Source organism: Rhyacophila brunnea, unplaced genomic scaffold, assembly GCF_057557595.1.
Source record: "Rhyacophila brunnea isolate RB1 unplaced genomic scaffold, BYU_Rbru_1.0 scaffold_13, whole genome shotgun sequence".
In the NCBI taxonomy this organism is placed as follows: domain Eukaryota; kingdom Metazoa; phylum Arthropoda; class Insecta; order Trichoptera; family Rhyacophilidae; genus Rhyacophila; species Rhyacophila brunnea.
Window position 1 is genome coordinate 6,884,042 of NW_028232785.1, and position 10,295 is coordinate 6,894,336.

General features: G+C 33.8%; 1 long non-coding RNA gene across 1 annotated transcript; it reads left to right on the forward strand.

Annotated features, from left to right (window-relative positions):
• The first annotated feature begins 1,427 nt into the window (after window positions 1–1,427).
• LOC147076306 (uncharacterized) lies at window positions 1,428–10,266 on the forward strand. Its single transcript, XR_015069589.1, has 3 exons — window positions 1,428–1,642; window positions 4,221–4,373; window positions 6,335–10,266. It is a non-coding gene; the product is annotated as an uncharacterized LOC147076306 (long non-coding RNA).
• The last annotated feature ends 29 nt before the right edge of the window (window positions 10,267–10,295 follow it).

Consider the following 10,295-nt stretch of genomic DNA (forward strand, 5'->3'; position numbering starts at 1 on the left):
CAGTTGATGAAATTAAATATACCTAACATGATTATTTTCGTATTATTATAAAATTAAATAAAAATCAGCAAAAATAAAATGTGTAGGTATACAAATAGAGAGTAAGATATAAAAGAAAAAATAATAATTAATACACAAAAACATTAAATCTCTAGTAACGTTTTGGGTCTCATTCTCGAATCATTCTTTCGTTTTTACTGTACTTACAATTCAAGTTAAGTGCTTTACTTACAAAACTATTTATTCTTACTTAATTAATTCGAATTGCAATATTTGAAATTGCATGACTAGGTACTTACTGAATATTGTAACTAGAGATTTTTGTTTTGAAAATTATTTCGCCTCTTCGTCCAGTTGATGGTTGAGGCAATATGCAAATGACATCCTCTTCTTTCACTTCGTAAATGTCTTCTACTCTTGGAAATGAAAACATAGTTTCGTTTTCTTTTTTAATCGTCTTAAGTTTTCGAGAAAACTTGGTCAGAATTCTGTCATCTTGCTCAAGTTTTATTATAACTCCGACAAAATGTTTCACAGTTTTTTTTTGTAGCAAATTGTACTACAATCCATTTTTTCAATCTCTAACATTTCTGAATTAGATGCAACTGCAGTATCATCAAACTGATCAAACATTGTTATATTAAGCATATTAATTGAAGGATCGTTTTCCTCATCGCCGAGCAAATCATTAATAATACATCTATTATGTATATATATATCTATGATTGTATTATCTACTTATTTTCTAGTTTATATAGGTAAGTACCTAATATTAATTTTTTTTTTTTTTATATTTTTGTATAATACATAATATTATATATAGGTATTAAGATTTTTTATTTTGTATATAATACTATGAGATAATGTTTATAAATTAAACAATGATAATAATATGTAATTAGTTTGTTTGGTTTGTAAGAACCACTCTTCGGGTGAAGGCCTTCTCCAAAGAGTCCCACTTACTAGACTCTGTTTTTGACTATTTGTAGCCAATTTGGGCCCGCTGTCTTTATGATATTGTCGTCTTGCCATCTCGCATGGGGTCTTCCTCTATAGCGTTTCCCTTTTGGGCCGTTCCGTGAAGTAATTTAATATTTTTGTCCATCTCTCATCTTGTAGTCGCGCTACATGACCCGCACATTTCCATTTAAGTCTTTGAGCATGGATTAGAGCGTCTGTGGCTTTTGAAATATTTATTATTTTTGTCTTATTTTTTGTCTTTTGTTGATATTTAGCATACTGCGTTCCATACCTACTTTTCGTTCGTCGTAGGCTCGGCAACATAATATTATATAAGTAGGTACTTATCTAATAATAAATAACTAGGTAGGTATTCAGCGAATAGCATAAATAACATAAAATCTCAAGTTCAATTCAATCGATTGCTCTATGGCTTCTTTTGTTACGACAGTATTATATTAGTCTATGGTTACGACTGTCATTCCATATTGACGTGTCGATCTGACGTGACATATTTTTGTTTTAAATTCGTAAAATGGACTTAAAACGCGATCCGGATGAGTGCATATCTGCCGAAGAAGAACAGCACTGGTTTGATGTACCACTATTGCATCCAATCAGCTTGAACACCAGCCCTTCTATAAAAAAAGAGATATTTGAAGATGATTATAGCACTTTTGAGGTTAGTTTTCAATATATCTTTACTTGGGCCCTCCGCCCACGGAGCACCTGAAATCCAACGGAACTGAAACTAAAACTCCAACCAGTATCTAGCTAATGTATTTCAATGGCGGCTCTCTGACGGCGAGACTGGAATCTCTCGGTTTCAAAACGGTCGCGAAGAGACGCGACATGCTAGTCGCGCGGTCTCTCAAGTTTTCAGTCACCGTAAAACAGTAGTACCAATATTAGTAGATTCGGTGAAAAAATCATATTTTCTTACCAACATTGGTAATACTGCGTAACAAGCGTCATGCTATAAAAACCATAACAACCCAAGACGTCAAAAGTACAAGATAAGCAAAATTGAAATAACCTAATTGTATTCGAGTAAACGCAGCAGCGTGCGTGTTGTCAGTTTTTGCACAAAACAGCTGATGGTCCAGTTTGACAGTTTGAGGTTATGTGATTATTATTTCAAGTGGGTTTCAGTAGCGCCGTGTGCGAAGCATCACATTGGTCAGTTTATGTGTTCCATCATTGACCAGTTCCGTCATATTTCAGTTGCGCCGTGGGAGGAGGGCCTTATAGTGAATTTCGGTTTATTTATAGCTTAAACGATTAGATTTGTCTACTCATTTAGACGTATCTCATGATGTATAATAAATTACGATAATATTACGACTCAGAGACTAGATTTGGAGCAAATTCTTACAAATTCCATTGATGGTCACATTAGGTATAGTTGCGCATACAGAAGCGATATTTTTTGACGCATAAGATGCAATCGATGCGACAAAAGATTTTAATGGGGCTTAAGCCCCGCACTACACTCGGTCTTAATCGTGCACATTACGACGCCCTAGGTTTGGCAGTTTTTTACACCTGGGAATGTCCAGGAGAAGAAACCCAAGACAACAGTCGCTACTCGCTACCAGCTTAAGTGTGCTTTGACTGAGTTCATATATACCTACTTACTTTTATAAAAGTGCCCATGGCAGAGAGGAGCACAGTGAACTATTAAAAACAAAGGATTCAATTAAAAAATATTTAGTGCAAAAAACAAAGCTAAAACAATGCGGACTAACAAAACTATGTGAAGAGATCTTCATGTCCGCAATAAGACGCCGATTTTTTAAACATGTATGTATATGTTTTACCGCTCGCCGTGACATTAAAATACAATTCTGTGCACCAAACTCAAGTGTAACGCAAAATGTTACCGTGATACTCATTTTATTATAATTCTTCACAATATCGCGACGAGCACGGTGGCCGAGCGGTCTAAGGCTAAAGTAATTGTATAATAATTGAATTGAAGTTCTGTTGGCGTGGGTTCGAAACCAACTTCCGACAAATATTTTTATATTTTATTTTATTACTTATATGTATGTCTATTTTTTACCTTAGTAAGACAATTATACGTTAATAAGTGAATACTAGACCAAACAAATTGACGATAAAAAATATTCTTCTATTTATATAATATCTAAAATTGTGTACGGCTTAATGGCATAATTTTAGATATTTAATAAATAAACTTATGTTTATTGGCTATTATCTAATATGACTTGGATTTAGGGTTTAATTTAATTTTAAAAAGTAACAAACACTATCTATATCAATGGTCGGTAACCTTTTGAGGGACTGGGTGAAAAAATCAATTTTGAAAACAATATTTGGTTAGTGGGTAAATGCCGAGTACCTCCGCTACATGGAAGTACATTGGAATGTAAATATGTATCTTCAATCGCTCTCAGCCTTGTAAATGTTCCAATGTACTTCCGTGTAGCGGAGGTACTCATCATCAGGCTACTGATGTTTAGTTTGTTTCTGAATTTAATACATCTTGAATTATGGAATTGTCAAGTATTAACATACAATTAAAAAAAAATTGAACACCAAAAGAGGCTTCCATTATTGTATTGTTTACTAGTATAAAAACAGGAATTGCAGAAAACAAATCCTATACACCTGCGAATCGCCCATGGTGCCTCTTTATAATACCTGTGCCACTTATTTGATTCCTTGATTTAAAATACAAAAATAACCCAATTTGATAAACATTTCTTGTAAAAACTACTTGTTAATTTAATCGTAGTTTGATGGGATGCTCGTAGCTTGATTGGTAAAATACCTTAGCGTGAATTCAGTGGTTACAGGTTCATGTCCCGTTTTAGCTAGTAAGGTTATATCTGAGGTTTTTGTACAAAATAACATACGTAGGTGTTTTAATTATTTAAATTATTAAGTTAATATTGTGTGTCCATTTAGAGCAGTAATTCCCAACCTTCTAAAATTGACGCAGCTCTTGTTAAATGTTTGTTACATTTTATAGAATTTATTTCTGAATGGTTGACTCACCATTTGGTCAATATTAAGCAGGAACGAGCTTTTGACATAAAACTACGTTTAGTAACTCTCAATGGGTACATGTTAGTTTAGGCATGTACCAATAAAATCTTGTCCGATTTTAAATGCCAATAATTATATGGCAACATTTGACTATAATGAGCGCTTGATCGAGTGACGTAGGACCAGTCCACAGCAGGACCGAGAAATCGTTGTATCATTCTTCACCACTCGATTGTTTTTTTCAGAACCCTGTAACAGACCTAGTCAATATAACTTCTGAGATTGATTCTGAACGAGTTGGCTTCAAGACCGAGTTTGAGGAAGAAAGTACACTCCCATTTAATTATGACGATGCTAAACCTGGCTGCTCATATTCAGAATCGTTGCCAAAAAATCAGGTACCTTTCAAGCATTATTTTAATTTTGACCATGTTTATTTTTACTATTACAACCAAAATGTACAACATAAGAAATTCCAATTCTTAACAAGTATTCAAATTTATAGCTATTGCTGGAGTAGTAGCAATACGGGACATTATTATTCAACCCATTTTAAATCAGTTGAAAACTCTTTCTTTATTTATGTCTGGTTGCGCTTTTTATAATGGACTGTAATTGATTAGAATGACTGTGAATTGTTGATGTGGATGCTGGGGGGTCGGTCATGTTTGGATGCCAGGTACTGAACCTATTGCTGTTGAGGCTGGCTCCATGGTCTAGTTGCACAATTACTCGCGCGGTATTTGTTTGTTAGGTTACTCACGGTACACTTTCGATGAATGATTTGATAAATGAGGTTGATGAATCACAAAACCCGGTGTCACGGCTTACCAGGTGTTCAGAATTATCGCGAATTATCATTTCAACGACGGTTATACTATATCGAGTTGACCCGGTCGTGATGTACTAATGATTTTTGAATCAGCCCGGATGCACTTGTGATTACATCTAGGTCTAGCTGTCAGTGGCGAAGGCTCCATACTAAGCGATTATTTAAAGCTTATCTTATATTTTCAAGTATTTAATTTACATAAATAAATATTTATATTGTCTAGGACTAGGTAATATAATAAAAATATTGATTGTCATCTATCGTCGGTATTTAGAAGTAGAGCGTTTAATTTAGTCAAGTTTCGAATCAAAAATAAATAACGGAACGTCAACGCGTGAGTGCTATTTTTAGAATTATGTTGAACATAATCGAAGCCGAATTTTCTACCGCAATTCCGTTGCCAACTTCATACATGTCTGCTATTTGTTCCAGACTTGTAAGCGTTATAGGACAAGCTTACGCTCTATGTTGATTTGTTTATTGTCGATGTCTATCTTTTAAAGCAAATAATAAATAATAAGGATGATTAAAAAAAATATATCTATTGTGTTCGATCACATATAATTTATAAATTGTTATTAAAAATAAATATTGTATTTCGCGATTATTATTTAGGTTACTTCAGTCATAGACAAACATAACATGCTATTAACAGTTCATGTCATATTGACATTTCAAAGACGGTGATAAAGTTTTATTTTATAATACAAAATTCAGTGTATTACTGTGTTTTGAATGTGGACCGAGATCATTCGTCAGTGCTTTAAATATATAAGTATTTATTAAATTGTCTAGTGTCCCGATCGAAGATGTGCGAACGATTGCATTTAAAAAAAATCATTTCCGAGTTTGACGTTTCTTCAAAAATTGAAAATTATCAAAGCTTGACCTTCCAATGGTTCATTTAGATTTGAATACAGCAAAAAAACTTATATTAGACATTTTCACAACAATTTATATGATAAATATTTGTTTTTAACTGGCAGTAATACATTAAACAAACTTTTTTGTTGGCCATGCGTATTGTTTGCTAAAGAAAAGTCTGCGTGGAATTCAACTGCCATAAGTGATTAAAATAATTTGACAAATTCAGCGGTGAAGCCTATGACCAGTGTGTCGTTGTCATTAGTGTGTATCATCATCATCATCATATCATCATCATCAGTAGTAATATCGTAAGCATTGTCTTCTAATTTCCCGTAAGCTACCTGAAAAGTGTGATCTTTTTCTCTGATCTCCACAGCTTACCTCTTTCCAAACGTCACCCTTCGCCACTGCTAGCTGTAACAAGTCTAGAACTCGCCCCCTGTTTTGAGTAACTTTAGGCAACTAAGTGTCATTCAATCACGGTTGATGACCCGTAATTGCTGGTCGCGACAATAACTATAGATTTATAGTAGGAGCGATAAAAGCGATCATAATTGGCCCAACCAATGTTTTTTTTTGATAAACTGGAGATATTTATTAAATATATAGTATTTTGAGTCTCAGACATCTAATTTAATTGTTCATGTTTGTTTTGTGTAGTTGATCCCTGCGGGCACGGCGAATGAGGCGAATGTCACATCGTTTTGGAGGGTGTCAGATGTACAAATGCCTTATGGTGGCATGAAGATAGACAAGGAGGACATTAAAACTGAAACTGGGGAACTTAATGTCTGTGCAACGCACACGGTCGACTTTTGTCACACTGGTAAAACAAATAGAATGCAATCTAGTGTCACAACGCCCGTAGCTGTTTTAAAGATTAAAAAAAATATTTTTCATATAAAAAATTTTGTGTGCTGTATTTGTTTTGATTTTTTTGCATCATCAGACTTACTCAAGCTTCACAAAGCGTCTCATAAAAAAGCAATCGCGAAAAAGACTCTTACTGATAAAAATAAATTTAAATGTGCACAATGTAATTTTTCATCTTTAAAATCCAATGACTTAAAGAGACATAAAATGATCCATTCTAACGAAAAGCCATTTAAATGTGGAGAATGTAATTACACATCCTATTATGACAGAGCTTTACAACTCCACAAACTGAATCATTCTGGGGAAAAACCCTTTAAATGTGATGAGTGTAATTTTTCATCTTTACATTCTTTTCAGTTGAAAAGACATAAATTAACCCATACTGGTGAAAAGCCATTTAAATGTGACAAATGTGAGTACTCATGTAGAACATCTGGTTATTTTAAATTACACAAAATGATTCATTCTGCTGAAAAACGATTCAAATGCGAGGAATGTAATTATGTCTGTAATCATACAGGTTCGTTAAAACTGCATAAAATGACGCATACTGGTGAAAAACCATTTAAATGTGATGAATGTAATTTCTCTTGTATTCGGTCCAGTGTTTTAAAATTTCACAAAATGACCCATACTGGTGAAAAGCCATTTAAATGTGATCAGTGTGATTTCTCATGTATACGATCTGCTGATCTAAAAATACATAAAATGAATCATTCTGGTGAAAACCTATTGAAGTGTGAAGAATGTAGTTATACTTGTTTTAAATCTGGTAACATGAAAAGACACAAAATGACTCATTTTAGTGCAAAACCATTTAATTGTAATGAATGTTTGTTCTCTTGTGTACAAGCTAATAACATGAAATCACACAAAATGACTCATTCCGGTGAAAAGCCATTTAAATGTGATCAATGTGATTTTTCATGTACCCGAGCTGCCGGTATTAAAACACATAAAATGACTCATTCTGATGAAAAACCATTTAAATGTGATACATGTGATTATTCATGTATAACCTCTAGTAACATGAATTCACACAAAATAACTCATTCCGGTGAAAAGCCATTAAAATGTGATAAATGCGATTATTCGTGTATACGTCCTGGTAGAATGAAATTACACAAAAAGAATCATTCCGTAGAAAAATAATAAGGATAGTTGCTAGATTTAGTGATAACATTACTTCTTATTAACACGGTACACAAGTGAAATATAAAATTGTATATTTTCTAGACACTGACTTAAACAAACATGTGTGCGGATTTATCTAATTTTCAGATGATCTTTTATAACCCAATACAAAAACACTGTTTCGAAATGTTGAAGAAATAAAAGTAGCAATTCTTCGGTTTTTTTTAATACTTTTTTATTTATGATTTTACCGAGGCTATGACTGCGACTCGCTGTCATATCGCCTCTTCTCTTCTAGAAGGGGATCCGTCGATCAGGTCCTCACTCCTATTCTGTTAAATAGCTTTATAATTATTTTGCCTAGCTCTTCAGTCTTTCTTTCTTTCTTCTTTAGACGCCAGTATTTTATGCACCAGAATCGCTCTCCGTATCCATCCTCTCTGTATTTTCGATACATCGTGTAATCATTGAATTTCAGATAGTCTAATTCAGACCTCAGCCAAGTCTCTGAGATTAATGCTATTGTTATTTTTTGTCATATTGAGTAAAGTTCTATATCATTCTTTTTTTGCTTCATACTTCTGGTATTCCATTGTAGAATCCTATTGTGTTTTTAACTATACATTTTGTTGCAGAACCTCCCCTAGAATTTCTTCTAAATTTCCTTCTTTGAAGTTTTTGCATACCCAGTGCACTGCTTTAATTATTAGTTGTTTAATGATCTGCTGCCAGTCTCCCCCTTTCATTTAGAGTTTCATAATTTCTCCCATCGCATTAACCTCTGTTTTCCCCTTTGAGTTTTTCTTATTTTGTAGGCTTTACGCTACTACCTGTTGCTGTTATTGTTGAGCATGAAGCTTCTACAACCACTTCTTCTTTCTTTTTGTTTTCCTTTATTTTTTGAATTATTTCACTTTCATCTCTTCCCACGATTTTTTTTTTGTTTTAATATGTCTGCATAGCTGTTACTTAACATATTTTTTTTTGCTTCCTTGAAAGATATGTTCATTTTTATCATTGCTTCTTTGCAATTCTTTTCTTCTTGCCACTTTGGGCATTTTTGGCTGTTTGCCGCGTGGTTACCTCTGCAATTGATGTACGTAATTTCCTCATTTTTTCGCAAGTTTTGTGGTTTTCACCGCACTTGGGGCACGTTTCTACTTTACTGCCGCAATTGTTCGCGATGTGCCCATATCGCCAGCATTTGTAGCATTGCATTACCCTGAATACGTACGGTTCTACAGCAAACGAGACGCCATATATGTGAATTGTACTCGGCAATATTTTCTCCCCAAATTTAATACTGACTGACGAGGTCTTCGTAAGCTCTCCTGTGTCACCCTTTCTTGTCAACCTCTTAAGGTTGGTCACTTTTGCATCACTTTTGATTTCCATTTTCAGTTCTTGGAGGTCCATAGCAATGTCGACTTTTCTTATTACTCCATAAGAGCATGAGTCATTCTCTTTAATCACATAACCGAGATCTTTGAGTTCTCCAGCTTGTTTCACTTTATCTGCTTCTTTTTCGTCTTTTACTTGGATGTACGTCTTAAAATTTTTGTTAAAACTCCTGCCTTATGGAGCATCTGCGCTATTTTCAACTTTAATGGTATTTTATTTCCCGTCGCTATCATGACGATGTTTTCATTTCTCTTTGAAGCGACCCCTGAGTCTCTTCTGGGTTTTTTTCCAGAGGTCACAGTCTGCAATTCTTCTTCTTTTTCTCCAATCACTTCCTCTTTATCATCGTTTCTTTTCTTCTTCGTATTTTTGGTTTCATTCACGTCCACAGTAGTGTTATCCATTTTAATATTTTTGCCTTTCACGCGGACTTTAAAATCGCGTAATCAGTTGCACTTGAGCATTTGAGTAGAACGCTCGTGTCGAATAGAAAGTAAAATTGTTGTTACCAGAATTTAATATAAATAAGTGAAGTCTGAAAGAAAGATTATTAGGTGAAAACAGACAGCCGGGATTTACAGTGTATATTTTATTTAGTGCATACATACTGCAGAAATTAATATATTATTAATATTAACAGTGAGCAAGAGTGAATAATAAAGATTTATTTTTTTAAATTATAGTTGCACGGGAGCAATTAGTGAGCCAAACGTTGTGAAGCGAGGAGTTGTCCACACTGTTATTTGTTCACACTGTTACGCGATTTTTTAAATACTATTGTTGTAATATTTAAAACTCGACAGATAAAAGTACCTTTTGCCGACGACGAGACAATTTTCATATGAATCATTACTCTGTGAATCAATATAATATACATAATGTCCAATCATATATCAAATTCATCAATCATGCGATACCTCAGTAAGTGGCATGACATTAATTCCACGTCACTCATTTTCGCTCGTCGGAGAGTCCTTTACTCTTGCACTTGAAATAAATCAATTCAATGTACTTATACTATTTATCCTGGTTCTAAAGTGGTAATAAAATACCACAAGATTTATATTGTATTTTGTTTGTCGAAAAATCAAGATAATAAATATTGCATTTTTACTACGCGTACATTTGCAATGCTGGGTAATGATTTTGAATCATGGTAAATAAATGTAGTTTTTTGTGACACAATATAGTTTTCATTCGACTCCTTCCA